Here is a 15,947-nt window from a genome sequence, read left to right on the forward strand (position 1 = left end):
GCAAACACAGCGCGTGTAGGTGTGTGTGCGCGGAGCGAATGTATGGATGAAGATGGGAAGCAGCGGGGTTTTCTCGTTCAGTTGACGGGACCCGAACAATTCCCCATGGTTTGGTCAGTCCAATGCCAACGCTGCTGTAAGAAGGGTGTGTTACTTTTCCGCGTGGTGGGATTCACGCTCATGATGATGAAAAACATTATGTTCTTTGGAATATTTGCTTACTATGTTATTGATTTCACCATTTTCTAAATTTTTCACTACTTTTCAAATATTTTATGAAAATACACGTGAAAGTTTCTATAGATAATATTTTAAGAAGAAACGGCGCAAAAAAGTCGCATTGCTAAGATTGATGATATTATCGATTTAAAAAAAGATTCTGAACCCGTAATGAAAAAAAACAAAAATACAAAAAACTTTTTCTAAGTATATTTTGAGTTGCTGAATCTAGCTCTCGAAGATCGTTTTTGGATAGGATGAATAGTTTCAAAGATATTTATCAAAAACCTGTTGATTTCTTCTAACTCACGTATTTGAAATGTCCAGCAGTAAGCGGGTATCTCTTCATTGCGCGGATACTTGCGCCTGTGATACTAGACAACAATCATACGATGGAAAAGATCCATTCTTATTGCATTAATAATCTCGCCAAGCGCGATGTAATAAATGGTTAAATTATTTGACCGGCAGGTTTCAAATATTTCTTCCATCACAAACGCTGGATCAAGACCCAGCGGTAAGTACCCTTTAATCTCCATATATAAAAATAACTCTCCATCCAGTTCACAGGCAAACAGACAGCAAAGAGGATTCCACAAAGCACAAGCGGCTCAGGCTTAACCCACCCACCCCGCCTGCCACCCCAAGGCGAACACGAAAAAAAGGCACGCCCCAAAATCAAACTGTACAGTGTGTTTGCGTGTCTTGTTTTACTTTTTTCCCATTCGAAACCCGAACCAACTTCGGCTTTTTACACGAAGAAAGGTTCGAGCCATCGCTTCCGTTCAACGTCGAGCAATGGTACGAGCGATAAGCTCGCTCGAACCCATCTCGAACCTTATTTCCTTCGAGCGACTTCGGATTTGTCTGTTGGGCAGTAGCTTCAGTGGCAAACGAACTCATGAAACGATCGGCAAATAAATTGCAGGTTTCCTCTTTGGTACACGAAGTTGTTCCATTAAAGGAAACTATAGCTGGCAGGGAGCTGTTTTTCCGTTTTGTGTCGACATACCTCCAACATTTTTTCGGTTTTCTTCTTAAGCTGAACTGTATACGGATCAAAAAACGAGAGTGAAGTTGTCTATTATAGCTTCGATATACATTGTGTGCAGCGATGAACCGCAATCTCGATTGTTGTGTTCCACTGTTTTGATAAAACCGATAGCAGGAAGATTTGTTTTGTTTTAAGCGGCGTAATTGAGCATTACCCCACGGTGGACCCTGTCGTGGACGTTTTATAGGGCAACAGGCAGATAAATGTTCCGTAAATTTCCGATTGAACATATCGAGTGCATGGTTTACGTCCGGGTTTCCATCAAGGAATGACCAGTCAGAGGATTGCAGTAGATCATTTAGAATCGAAAAGTTAGTGCGACTGTAGTCGAGCATGCCTGATTCTTGATGTGATGTTGTATGATGTTCTGCTTTGGCTAAGCCGTTCGGCAGGCACAACTCTATAGGCGGATGATAGCAATCAATAGCAACTATGGGGAAGGATGTTATTGCCGGTGGAGAGCATTGTTGCAGGATATCGTCGCATACAAAGATCAAATCGAGGTAGTTAATCGACGCATTATGAATTTTGTCAATCTGGTACAGTCCGTTGCTATTCATACAATCAAGAAGAAGGCGACAGTTGTCCATGATCCTCGAGCTTTCGTAGTCAACTTGGAGCATAAGTGGATTTGTTTCATCGGGTATCCAATTAAGGTTTGACAAACTGAAGTCCCCGAATAACAAACACATTTCATTAGCTTTACATGCTACGTCGACAATAGTTGAACAGATTGTATGAATAACCGACGTGTTATTTGCCATGTCAAGAGGAACATACATTGCGCCGATAACATACGTTTTTTTAATGCTGTGCATCTTTAACCAAAGTTGCTCGACAGTATCTGATGTAGAACATAAGAGTACTCGCAAATACACTAAGTTTTTACACATCTTTTTATTCACATCTATTTTGTTTTTTTTTTTTGGTTTTTAATTATAATCACTATTCTTTCATTGACATGTTCTTAGCGTTACCATTGATCAATTTCACAATTTTTTTCAATTTCACGCTCGCACTAGCTGGTGTTACACTTCTTCTAGTGGCAGGTTATTCTCCATGGAGCCTACCAGGATTGAAATTGCGGTGTCGTGGAGCTCCTCTTTAACCTCCTCTTCGAGCTCAGATTTATCGATTATATTACTATGTAAAGTACCCATTTAATACTTTTGACTAAATCTGCCTCGATAGAGCCACTCATTATGTATGGGTTTTTTGCCCTTTTCCCATATACTCAGATTTAAAATCAGCGAACAACATATATACATCTCAGCTATGCTATAAAAAATCCCGATTATTGAGGAGAGCACATTGCATACTGTTTCACTGTTTTACGTTTCACTTTTCACTGTGTTCACTGTTTCACTGTTTTACGACATCACGTTTACGTGGACGTCCTGTCACGGTCGCCATGTAATATGTTAGACCTTTGAGTATGTTGGTCCCATTTTGCCCATCACTAAATCTTCGGTCTAGGAAAAACACACATGACACATTTTCTAAATTATTTGTTGCCTCGAACCTGTCTTCAAGTCCAAATATTAGTATGTCTACTAGTTCAGCTACCTTTTCATGAAATATTTCTTTTTCTCTTTTTCCATTCATTTTTTGCAATAAGGACCTAGTTAAAACCCCCATTATTGAAATTGTTACTGTTTTTTCTGCCATTATTTCGACTGTAATTGTGTTAAAAAGCTTCAAGATTTTGGTAGCCTGTTCTATGATCCACCAATCGTCTTCATCTAGCTTGGATTTGATTTTCAGTGTGGCAATACACGATGCTAGTGGGATTCTATTTTGTTTAATACGATCTAACATATCGTACGTGGAATTCCATCGAGTGGGACAATCTTGTTTTAATTTTAGTTCAGGGTGATTTAAATTCGTTTGCATTTCAGAAAGCTTATTGGCAGCTTTTGAGCTTTTTTTGAAGTGCATGACTACATTTTTAACTTTCTCTAATGTAGACGAAATCTTAGGAAGTGCATCTTTAACTACTAAATTTAAGGTATGGGCACCACACGGGAGATGAGAAATATTTAAAAGTGTTGCAGCTGATAGCATATTGCTAGCGTTATCTGTAACCAAAGTGACTAATTTGCTGGTAATATTAAAGGAGTCAGTTATATTCGTGATCAAATCAGCTACATTCTTCCCGATGTGACTTTTGCAAAACTCAGAGCAGTCTAATAACTGTGAACACAGTTTGTATTTACTGTTAATATAATGTGCTGTAACTGCACAAAAACTATCATTATTGATACTTGTCCAACAATCCGCAGTAAAAGAAATTGATGATGCTGTGAGTAACTTGGTTTGCACGACTTTGAGCGAATAGTTATAAAGCACTGGTAACGCACCGTTTGAAATACTTTTTCTTGTAGGTAGGGTTTAAAGCCTTAACAAAACGCGAAAAAAAAATTCGTTTTCTACCACAGAAAAGGGTCGATACTCTTTACATATCATTAAAAGCAATAGAGTATCAATTTTCTTTTCTTCAATTCTGCGCTCATAGCCTTATTGGATGGAAAATAATTGGCCATTGGGCTGCTCACGTTTCTTTCTGCTGAGGTACATTCCAACGGTGAATCTAATTCAGAATCAGTTGTCGATGGAGGGTTATTTCTATGCAGCGGAACAGAAGGATGTTTACGACTGAGATGCCGTTTCAAGTTAGATGTTGAGCACTTAGTGTACGACACTACCTGTTGGCAGTAACGACATTTACCTCCACCTTCAGATTTCACGTAATGCAGTCATACATCGCTGGTTGAGAGTGCCATAGTGCGAAACTGGAAAAGACACAATTCAAATGTATTTCTAGTTTACTAATACTTTTAAAACAGCAATCAATTTTTCCTTACCTATTACTCGATACCTTAGAAATAGTCAGAACATCACCACAAAAGTTGAAGCAATCACGGGCGCGCTAAAGGATCGTTCTTACAAACTTCACAGCACTTGTACTTGTACAGCTGAAACGCGATCACTTTCACCAATTCAAACGTTACCGCAAAAGTTCTTACACAGCTCTAGGCTTAAGTACTTGAAGCTTCACATTGGTTGTTTACTAATCGATGGTGCACCAAAGGATGTTTCTAACACAGCTTGCAACACTGACTTGCAATTATTTGTGAAAAAAAAACTCACTGGCACTGGTAAACTAAGCGGTATTAACTGACCCTGTTTATTAACACGCTGTTGTGTGTTAGTGCGATCTCTTGTACTGTTTTGGCCCTTCTGACCTGTTCAACGATCTTCGGGCCCATCAAATATCAAAAATTCTTAACGGTCAAATCGATCGCACTCTACGAAAGAAGTTGTCACAGGACAGCAAAAGCTAGCCACACCGTGCGCGGGTGCAACAGTGATCGGCTTTATCAATGGAATTGAACACACACTGTCGCTTCATTGACGAAGTGTGCAAAACTTAACGGTCAAATCGATCGCACACTACGAAATAAGTTGACACAGGACAGCAAAAGCTAGCCACACCGTGCGCGAGTGCAAGAATGATCAGCGATACTACATTCAGAATGATAAAGCTAAGCTTATCACTCTTGCACCCGTACAAGGTACGGATATCTTTTGCGATCGTTTCAAATTTTCTTTCTGAGATTTTACCGTTAATCGTTGTCGCAATCACAAAATTTACATCCTTATCCCTACCTTGCTCTACCCGAGCGTCCATATTATTTTGTATGCAAGGATTTACTTCTTCATATTAAAAATATAATTCAATGTGCCGTTTTTTACGGAGGAGATACATGAAAACAGTGGATATTTGAATTGTGCAAAACACTTGTTCACAACTTTATATATTTTTTTCAAATTTTTAAAGCTAGTATTACACGGATTATTACCAAAAACGAATTTAGGGTCGTGCCATAACTGTAAAAACACTTAAAAATAGGTTTTTTATGCTAACTAATTCATGTAATATGATTATAAATACTTCGCATCTGGTAGGTATGAGTGTTTTGCCATTGATGGTATCTTCAATTGGCGTCTCCAAAAACTCTCCATCATGTTTTACAGAAAAAAAATCAGGTATTGTAATTTATTATACATCGATGGTCTATGAAAAAATCTCTACCTAGTATACCTTCTACTGGTATTTTGATATGTATGATGGTATGATGTGAAATGCTTGCTGGATTTTCACTCTCTCGACAATTACATCCGCACCGACAATGACATCGTGTATATATGTGACTATATCTTCTGGTGATTCGGTTTTTCTAATATGAGCCTTGATTTTGTTTAATATTTCGTCGAATCTATTAACCGTTGTACCTACGATTTTTATTCCCTTACCCTCTAGTTTCGATTGAACAACTTGCACCATTATGCGACGATGTTGTTCATCGACCGCCGGTCTGGTGGTACAGTCGTCAACTTGCACGACTCAACAACATGCCCGTCATGGGTTCAAGCCCCGAATAGACCGTGCTCCCATACGTAGGATTGACTATCCTGCTATGGTAACAATAAGTCACTGAAAGCCAAGCTCACTTCACTAGTGGGTACAGGCAGGCCTTGACCGACAACGGTTGTTGTGCTAATGAAGAAGAAGAAGTTGTTCATCGACGGTTTACTTTAACATTTATAACGAAGCTAGCATCGCCCCGGTTTCGTCATCTCTACCGCTGAATGTCGGTATGGCACCTGTTGCCGTTTTGATGTGCTTTTGATTTTATTGTTCCGTGTGCAGTGGGAACGATTTGTTGTTGTCTTTTATATGCAGATAATGATATGATAATGATAATGAGATATGATAACGTGAGCTGTGGTCTTTAATGCTAGTTTCTTATTTTTTTAAAGTCTCGTTTAAAATTGTCCGAGCTGTTATTGGTGTTAATTATTTCGTTGTTGATTATATTGATAATGTTAGTTATCAAGTTTTGAATGATATACAGCAATTATCCACAGGGCAAAAAACATGTTTAAGAACAAAAAACATCAATGCAAAACTCTGTTGCGATATTTTTCAACCCTCGAACAGGTAGTGTAAACTATTTTTCCATAGGAATCCGCTATACACGAAAACTCGAGATACGCCATTGTGCTCGGTCTGGTGTGATAGCGTATATCGGATGATGACTGCCACGCAAACAATGAGACCCCAAATTTTGAGTGATTCAAACGAGAGGTATGAGGAAGCTTGAGGAAGCAAGGAGAAACGCGCTGCGATGAGAGTTCGCATTCTGTTTACACGCGCGCTTCACTAACACCAATACAAATACCGTGCTTTGAGCCGTCTGTGAATGTGTGTGTTTTCTTTCAGCGAGCTCAACAACTTGGAGCTGCTCGTCACATCGTGTTGTCTCGCTTACACTACAGCATCGAACCATCGCTCCGTGTTACAAAAAGAACTTAGGCGAGCCCTGCAACGGTATCTACCAAACCGGGCGAAAAGCAATACGGGCGAAATGTGCAGCGAGAGTAGAAATGATCGGGCGAACCCGATCGTGGCCGGAACGCGATGAACACCACACACAACCCAAGTAGCAGAGCCGAAGTTGTTCAGAGATTTTTCTGTATGCCAAAGTGAGATGCCCTGTCTTCTCCCTCTAGATTTTGGACAGCAAACCGCCGCACGTGTAGAGGTGTGTGCGTGTGACGAAAAATGATGAATGAAAAACGCGAGGAGCGGGGTCTGAAGTCTTTTGTTGGTCACACACACATGCATCTACCGTTGGATTGCGTTGAACCGAGTCTACCAATCTCTCTCGTTCTACCATGATTGTTCTGCTATCGCACTCATCCGGGTGTTAGGCATTCTCAGTCTGTCCAGAACTTTCGTTGTGGAAGGATGTGCGGGAGTGATGTGCGATTTCTTGTGTCCCCTACTTTCCATGTTTACGTTTTGCGCAGTGTTGCTTCTTATTCCATTGTGGAATGATTTATCCTAGCTAACTTGTTGAGGTAAGTTTCTTGATCTCATATGTGCTTCAATGTACTAATTCAACTAATGCTTATCGGCTTCAAAGTTACAGGTGCATGCGCCATTCATCAACGCCTACCTGTTGGCATCATCAACAATCTTCAAAGTTTTGACGGAAAGAAATTGTTTTCCAGTTTTAAAATATTAAGGTAAGTGTTGTTCTCATCATATACGCAAAACTATCCAAAGTAATACGTACTACATACATTAATTATTGGTTCATTTTTATTGACAGCGTTCAGCACAACTCAGCCACAAAACAACGCACTGGATTACGCTAAGAACCTGTCAAAACGCGCGCAGCCCCCGGGCGCGGTAGGAGAAAGGAAGAACGAGAGGAGGAAAAAATAAAGCCAGCGCTCAGCTCTGATGGTACCCCGGACGCGGTAAGGAGAAAAAAGATCGAGAGGAGGAAGAACGGTCAATTTGGAAGGGGGAGACCGTTCTGCCGTCTACAAAGTGTGAGTATGCCAAAGCACGTGTTGGAACGGAGAGAAAATGTGTGGAATAAACTGCATGCGAATGTGTGCATACACCAAATGTAAACATGTGTGCCTCATCATTTCTATAAGCAATCCGAAAAGGTGGTGGAGCAAACACTTTGGTATGCATGAGGTGCAGAAAAAATCAGAGCGTGATAGTATGTGTGAACGCGATCGTTCGGGTGGAAGGTGTCTATGTGTGCGTGAAACCACATTTCCACTTCTACTGCAAGTGGGTACGTAAGTAAGTACCCAGTCCGCAAAAAGCCGAAGTTTTGTATGGGATCGTCTCGTACACCCCAAGGACGCAAAAACCGACGGCGGCTTGTGTAATCTGAGCTCCCTATAAAGCTCTCCACAAAGCTCTCGTTTGCAGTCTTGTCGAGAGCTTCGCCACAGGCGCCCGAACCATCCGTCACGCACACATCTAAACGTTCTGGTTTCGTCACCCGCTCACGCATACCAATGTGTTTGCTCCACCCCCTTTTTCGGATTGCTTATAGAAATGATGAGGCTGTTCACATTTGCTGTATGCACACATTCGCATGCTGTTTATTGTATAGTATCTCTCTCCCTTCCCACATGTGTTTTGTCATACTCCCGCTGTGTAGACGGCAGAACGCTTTCCCCCTTCTAAATTTACCGTTCTTCCTCCTCTCGTTCTTCTTCCCCCTACCGCGCCAGGGGTACCATCCGTGCTGCGCGTGTTCAGCTGGCTTCAGTTTAGTGATGACGTCATGAACAGGAGCTGCGCGTTTTGAACCGGCTTCTGTTAAGTAATGACGCTGAGCTGCGCGCGTTTCGACAGGTTCTTGGCGTAATTCAGTGCGTTGGTTTGTGGCAGTGTTGTGCTGAACGCTTTCCAAAAAAAAAACCAATAATTAATGTATGTAGTATGTACTACTATGGAGAGTTTTGCGCATAGGATTAGATCAACACTTACCTTAATATTTTAAAACTGAAAAACGTTTTCTTTTCGTCGCTCATTTTGAACATTCTTGACGAGGCCAGCATGTAGTCGTTGATAAATAGCGCACACACCTTTAACTTTTTAGACGCCAAGGGTTAGTTGAATGTACTTGCACAGGCACACATGTGAGCAAGAAACTTACCTCAACAATTTGCTACGATAAATCATTCAATAACTGAACTGAACACGGCCCAAAACGTAGACGAGCAAAGTACGTCGCACAAGAAATCGCACCTCACTTCAGTACATCTTTCCACAGGGAAAGTGCTGGACAGACTGAGGATGCCTCACACTCGGATGAGCGCGATAGCAGAAAAATCATGGTGGATCGAGAGAGATGGGTAGACTCGGTGTAGCGCAATAAGCTGGAAGATGCATGTGTGTGTGACGAACGAAAGACTTCAGTCCCCGCTCCTCGCGTTTTTCATCCATCGTTTTTCGTCACACGCACACACCTCTACACGGGCGGCGGTTTGCCGTCCAAAATCTAGAGAGAGAAGACAGGACCTCTCGCTTTGGCACACAGCAAAATCTCTCAACAACTTCGGCTCTGCTACTTGGGACATATGTACCCACTTACGTACCCACTTGCAGTAGAAGTGGAAATGTGGTTTCACGCACACATAGACACCTTCCACCCGAACGATCGCGTTCACACATACTATCACGCTCTGATTTTTTCTGCACCTCATGCATACCAAAGTGTTTGCTCCACCACCTTTTCGGATTGCTTATAGAAATGATGAGGCACACATGTTTACATTTGGTGTATGCACACATTCGCATGCAGTTTATTCCACACATTTTCTCTCCGTTCCAACACGTGCTTTGGCATACTCACACTTTTTGTAGACGGCAGAACGGTCTCCCCCTTCCAAATTTACCGTTCTTCCTCCTCTCGATCTTTTTTCTCCTTACCGCGTCCGGGGTACCATCAGAGCTGAGCGCTGGCTTTATTTTTTCCTCCTCTCGTTCTTCCTTTCTCCTACCGCGCCCGGGGGTTGCGCGCGTTTTGACAGGTTCTTAGCGTAATCCAGTGCGTTGTTTTGTGGCTGAGTTGTGCTGAACGCTGTCAATAAAAATGAACCAATAATTAATGTATGTAGTACGTATTATTTTGGATAGTTTTGCGTATATGATGAGAGCAACACTTACCTTAATATTTTAAAACTGGAAAACAATTTCTTTCCGTCAAAACTTTGAAGATTGTTGATGATGTCAACAGGTAGGCGTTGATGAATGGCGCATGCACCTGTAACTTTGAAGCCGATAAGCATTAGTTGAATTAGTACATTGAAGCACATATGAGATCAAGAAACTTACCTCAACAATTTGCTAGGATTAATCATTCCACAATGGAATAAGAAGCAACACTGCGCAAAACGTAAACATGGAAAGTAGGGGACACAAGAAATCGCACATCACTCCCGCACATCCTTCCACAACGAAAGTTCTGGACAGACTGAGAATGCCTAACACCCGGATGAGTGCGATAGCAGAACAATCATGGTAGAACGAGAGAGATGGGTAGACTCGGTTCAACGCAATCCAACGGTAGATGCATGTATGTGTGACCAACAAAAGACTTCAGACCCCGCTCCTCGCGTTTTTCATTCATCATTTTTCGTCACACGCACACACCTCTACACGTGCGGCGGTTTGCTGTCCAAAATCTAGAGAGAGAAGACAGGGCATCTCGCTTTGGCACACAGAAAAATCTCTGAACAACTTCGGCTCTGCTACTTGGGTACATATGTGTACGAGACGATCCCATACAAAACTTCGGCTTTTTGCGGACTGGGAAGGACGCAAAACCCGCAGCCTGTGTAATCTGAGCTCTCTACAAACCCGCTGCGCAAATTCGAGCAGTTTCCAGCGCAGAAAATGTACCAAAATCTGCGCTGGCCAGCGCAGATTTTGGCAGGTCTCACGCGCTGGACTTCAGCGATTCCTGCGCTGGGTCGCGCAATTCGGGCAGTTCGGGCGGCGGCGGAGCAAAAAAATAAAAACGGTAAAAAAATTTAAAAAAAATAATGGCGCCCATTTTTTCGTCCGCTTCTTCCTCTCATCTCCATCCTTCACCCTGGCTTGCCTTACTTGAGCTTCAGCCCGTGCCTTCCGCCGCCAGCTGATTGGGTGTTGTGGTGAATGCGTTGATACTTATAGGTGCATTGCGGTTGTGTATTGTTATTGGTGGGTGTTTATTAGCATTTATTAATTAGTGTGTGACCTTGAGACGCTGTGGGAGAAGCTGGATTGGGATTTAAAGTGTTATCGGTGTATTGATGGTTTAATTTATTTCGTGCCGCTGCTGATGAGACCATTCGATGCCCCTGCCAATTGAGGGTGAAGAAGCCTATTTAAAACAAGCGTAGGAGAACGTCTAACACTAATCTAATATTTTTTAATTTGAACATGTTTGACGCTTCAACGACCTTCTAAGCATCATGTAGCACGATGTATAGTGGCAATAAATTTTATTTTTTTAATGTGCTGAAATCTGTCTCCAGTTTTTGGATCTCGACACACACACACACGCACACAGCGCGGGGAAAGTGACCGTTCACTCTATCATGTCGGAATTTTCCCCACCCCGCCCGGCGCTAGGGATGAGGATGTGCTACATGATAGCTGAACCAGCCTTTCTTCCGATAAGGTAGCCGTACTCGCTCGTGCGGGAGGGTGGGGGGGATTTGTGGCGGGTGCGTGCTCGCGTGCGCGGCTTCGGGGTGCGTGCTCGCGAGCGCGCTTTCGTGGGTGCGTGCTCGCGTTCGCGCGTACGTGCATGTGTGCGTGCGTGTGTGTGTGCGTGCTGGCGTGCACGCGTTCATGGATGTGTGTGTGTGTGTGTGTGTGTGTGTGTGTGTGTGTGTGTGTGTGTGTGTGTGTGTGTGTGTGTGTGTGTGTGTGTGTGTGTGTGAGTTTGCGCGCGCGTGTTTGTGTGCGTTTGGAAACCCCAAAACTATTTGATTCTGATGCGTACATTTCTATCCGCTAAGGCTACAAAGTCCATGCATTTTCGATCTCGCTATCTGAGATACAACACAACCATTGGCACCACCATCTTTGCGATCGGCTATGCTGTTGGGGGTATTAAAAAGACACACGATCTAAGTAAACGTGCGTGTGATATGTTGCACATTTATTTCTAATTCAGCTAGCGGACGCAAGTGGAAACAACATTTTGAATTGAATCCATACAAACGAGGATTCTGGATTTGTTTTTTACGGTGCGCGTATGGTGCTGCACCTGTCCGTCCAGAATCTGGCGGCTTGTTGGTTTGGAGTAGTTATCATGACGCCGATTGACCGGCAATGCCTTGGAATGGGTTCGGATTGGTAGGTTCTTGTTTTGGTCGAGTGCATTCCGTTGATATGTCGCGCCACAGCGGGAACCCGGCAGCAACAAAGTCATGACAAACTCTTCCCCGGTAAGGATGGCGCTTCAAAGTTCTTTTTCTTATTGTTATTCTTGTAATTACACGCGATCATGCCGGCCTTTTCAGGACTTGAGTACCGCGTAGCCGGATAGTCTCCCCTTGCTACGGCGGACGGTTCATACGCGGTTAGAACCCACGACGGGCATGCAGATGTGCGGAATGATGGCGGTGTCGCGGGCCCGCTCCTATCCAGCGTGCAACTTGCATACTGCCACACTGTCTCCTGCTCGATGCATACGCTGCAGGCAGGGGGAAGGATGCACCTCCACGATAAAAAAAAACACGGCCATGAACCAGCGGCAGACCTAACGATAGGCGGACTAGGCGGTCGCCGAAGATCTCTAGTCTGTAGTATGCCGTATGTCTACAAGTGGACAGATTATTAGCGACAAGGGCCCCCGGAAAGATGGTCTTTAGGGCTCCGTGGCTGGAGAAAACCATTTGCACCTCCCCTCCCCCATGGCGACTACAATTTTAGGGCCTGTGACCGATTATCGTAGGGGTCCCATGGCCACCCCCCTTCCCGCCGGCAATTTAAGTATACTGTTCAATCTCCCAACAGCTGTGTGCCACTACCCCCTCCTCCCGGTCATCAGTTACCATTTACATGGACCTCAACTCGTCCTTTCGCCACTGTCATAAACACCTTCCTGTTTTGACCGATGGATCATAATATTCCGGAAGAAAACACATTTGGCGAAAGTGCATACACACGCACGTACACACCCATGCGCTGACGGCTCAGCAGATCTGTGTAATCTAAACCATACGAAAGCAAAAGCTTAGTGTAACAAAGTTACGCTTAATGCTTAACACGTTCAGTTCGATGGCAGGCCCCAGGGACAGCCAGTGGACTTTCCAGTATGCCGGTTTCACAATCAGCTTGCGTTCTAGATGCCGGCGGAAAGGAATGTTGATGAAAAACAGCGCCAGGCTGAACGTGCTAATGCGAATTAGGGTTCTGCCCGTTGCACAGCAAACCCTCCAGCGTGAGCTAGCGATTCCTTGGTCATTTTTACATTGCAGCGATTGAACTCATTGCGCTTTTTTGGTTTGATTTGTGAAAATGCAACTTCTTCGCTGCAATGTTTGTTAACAGTTTTTTAAGCGCCACAGCAACTCATGAGCATTGACCACAAGTGAGAATGAGATAGCGCTAGGGAGGGAATGAGCACGGACGATGGCTGACAGCGATTGGCCGTCTGACGCACCAACACATCCAAACCTTCGGCAGCGCGCTCAGGCGAGGGGAATGAGGCGGAGCCAGGGACGGGCAGCTCGACGAGCTGCTCGACGAAATTGCCGTTGGAGAGAAAAGGAAGGCATGATAAAATTCTCAGAACGGCATAACGCCTTCCGTTGTTTTGCACAGCGGGAAGCTCTCCACGAAGTTCTCGTGTGCAGGCTTGTCGAGACCTTCGCCACAGGCGCCCGAACCATCCGTCTGGTTGCGTCAGCCGCTCACGCATACCAATGTGTTTGCTCCGCCCCCTTTTTCGGATTGCTTATAGAAATTATGAGGCTGTTCACATTTGCTTTATGCTCACATTCGCATGCTGTTTATTGAATAATATCTCTCTCCCTTCGCACATGTGTTTTGGCATACTCCCCCTTTGTAGACGGCAGAACGCTTTCCCCCTTCCAAATTTACCGTTCTTCCTCCTCTCGTTCTTCCTTCCTCCTACCGCGCTCGGGGTACCATCCGTGCGGCGCGTGTTCAGCTGGCTTCTGTTAAGTAATGACGTCCTCATCGGGGGCTGAATGAAGCAATAATAAATGTAAGTAGTATGTATTACTATGGAGAGTTTAGCACATAGAATTAGATCAACACTTACCTTAGCACTAGACGAGGCTAGCAGTTGATAAATAGCGCACACATCTGTTACTTTTTAGACGCCAAGGGTTTTTTTTTCTTACTTTGCTTTATTGGATTAGATTTGCTTAAGTACACATAGTTCAACTTTTGTGAATCTTTTGCTTGCATATAAAGTCATTGTTAAAGTTGAACTCACAAACGCCTACCACGCGCCTCCTTATGCTTACACTCTTTTGCCTAAAAAAAGGGTTCTTCAGTGCGTTAAGTGTAATAGTGAAGAACAATGGGACCGAAGAAAGCACGTGGTTGCAAGGCTTGCGGTAACCAGGTTGACGACACTTTGTACGTGCAGTGCGATGAATGTGATGCGTGGTGGCATTTCTCGTGTGCCGGTATAACGGCATCCGTAGAAGCCGTGGAGAAATGTGCGTGGTTGTGGGAGGAGTGTGCCAGGAAGACGCTGAGAGAGCAATCATCGCCACGCGAGGGCAATAAGGAGCCCAAGGAAGGAACCTCGAAACACGTGGATGGGGATCTCGTTCGTAACCTTAGTTTGGAAGCAGCGACGGATGGCGGGGCGCGCTTGGTTACAAACCCACAGAGGTGGCCGCTTATATCGCTCGATGAGGCTAGGAACATCGACCCACGTGCCGGGGGGACCCGTGCATAACCTCACCCAGGATGTCGCGACGGCAGGCGGGGTGTGCCCGGTCATGACACCAAAGAGGCGGCCGCTTTCGTCGCTCGATGAGGCCGACGGAGGTAAAAGGTCTGGCTCATTGAACCTCGTGCACAGGGGATCGTGTCCTAACCTCAACCTGGATGTGGCAAGTGATGACGTGGCACGTCAACTCGCCGTGCTGAAGCAGCGATAGGAGGTGGAGAAACGACGCATGGAACTTGAACTGCAGCTGAAGTTCGTGCAGGAGGAAGAGGCACTTCTCGGGTTTGGAGAAAATAAGTCTTTTTCAATTTCACCACAACTTAACTCTTTTCAGACTGAAAAGAGAACAGTGAAACGCAGCGAAGAAGAAGAAGAAGAAGAAGAACCATATCTAACTCCACGACAAGAGGCTGCGCGGCACATGGTTTCCAAAGAGCTCCCAGTTTTCTCTGGTGATCCCGCTGAGTGGCCGATTTTTATATCGCACTACGAGTATACTACCAGGCGATGTGGATACTCGAATTGGGAGAATATGCTGCGCCTGCAAAGGTGTCTGAAAGGACCTGCCCTCGTAGCTGTTCGGAGTCGATTGGTGTTACCGGACGTAGTTCCACAGGTTATCGAGAAGCTATGTTCCAAATATGGACGGCCGGTGCACTTAATTAAAACATTAATCGAGAAGGTGCGGAAGATTCCGGCGCTCCAAACTGACAAGCTCGACAGTTTAGTCGAGTATGGGGAAGCAGTGCAGTGTATGGTGGACCATATGGTTGCGGCTGGTGAACGTGCGCATATCACCAACCCGCTCTTGCTGCAAGAGGTGGTCGGCAAGTTACCAACGGATCAACGGTTGCGTTGGTCGCATCACATCCGCGGAATGACATCGGTGGATCTGTCCACATTCAGCGACTACATGGAGGATTTGGCCGAAGACGCTGCGAGGCTGACGACGATTGACTATCCTTCAGTGCGCGGGACCAGCAAGGGAAGGCCTACGAAGGGCTACGTCCACGCGCACGTGGATCCAGATGGAGTGACAACGTCCAGCGCGGCTGAAAGACAGTGTGTATCCTGTAACGTCGCGGGGCATGTATTGTCGACATGCACTAATTTTCGAGGACTGCCGGTAAAGGATCAATGGAGGCGAGCACGTGAGCTATCGGTGTGCTTTAGCTGCCTGGAGAAGCACAATTGGCGATCGTGCAAAAATCGCTCTCGTTGTGTAATCAACGATTGTGCATACCGACATCACGCGCTTCTACACGATCTGGATGCATCAATAGGCTCGCCTTCTACTGCAGACCGAGAACGGCGACACTTCCCGAGAACCAGTGGAAATCAGACGCACCAGGTAA

At 44.7% G+C, this 15,947-nt stretch overlaps 2 long non-coding RNA genes across 2 annotated transcripts; one reads left to right on the forward strand and one right to left on the reverse strand.

Annotated features, from left to right (window-relative positions):
- The first annotated feature begins 7,005 nt into the window (after nucleotides 1-7,005).
- On the forward strand, nucleotides 7,006-7,810 carry LOC121601129. The gene is made up of 3 exons (XR_006006015.1): nucleotides 7,006-7,201; nucleotides 7,267-7,369; nucleotides 7,456-7,810. It is a non-coding gene; the product is annotated as an uncharacterized LOC121601129 (long non-coding RNA).
- A 489-nt stretch (nucleotides 7,811-8,299) lies between these two features.
- LOC121601132 lies at nucleotides 8,300-9,036 on the reverse strand. The gene is made up of 3 exons (XR_006006017.1): nucleotides 8,815-9,036; nucleotides 8,646-8,743; nucleotides 8,300-8,560 (listed from the first exon to the last, which is right to left on the reverse strand). It is a non-coding gene; the product is annotated as an uncharacterized LOC121601132 (long non-coding RNA).
- Nucleotides 9,037-15,947: the final 6,911 nt, after the last annotated feature.

Source organism: Anopheles merus, unplaced genomic scaffold (genome assembly GCF_017562075.2).
Source record: "Anopheles merus strain MAF unplaced genomic scaffold, AmerM5.1 LNR4000030, whole genome shotgun sequence".
Taxonomy (NCBI): domain Eukaryota; kingdom Metazoa; phylum Arthropoda; class Insecta; order Diptera; family Culicidae; genus Anopheles; species Anopheles merus.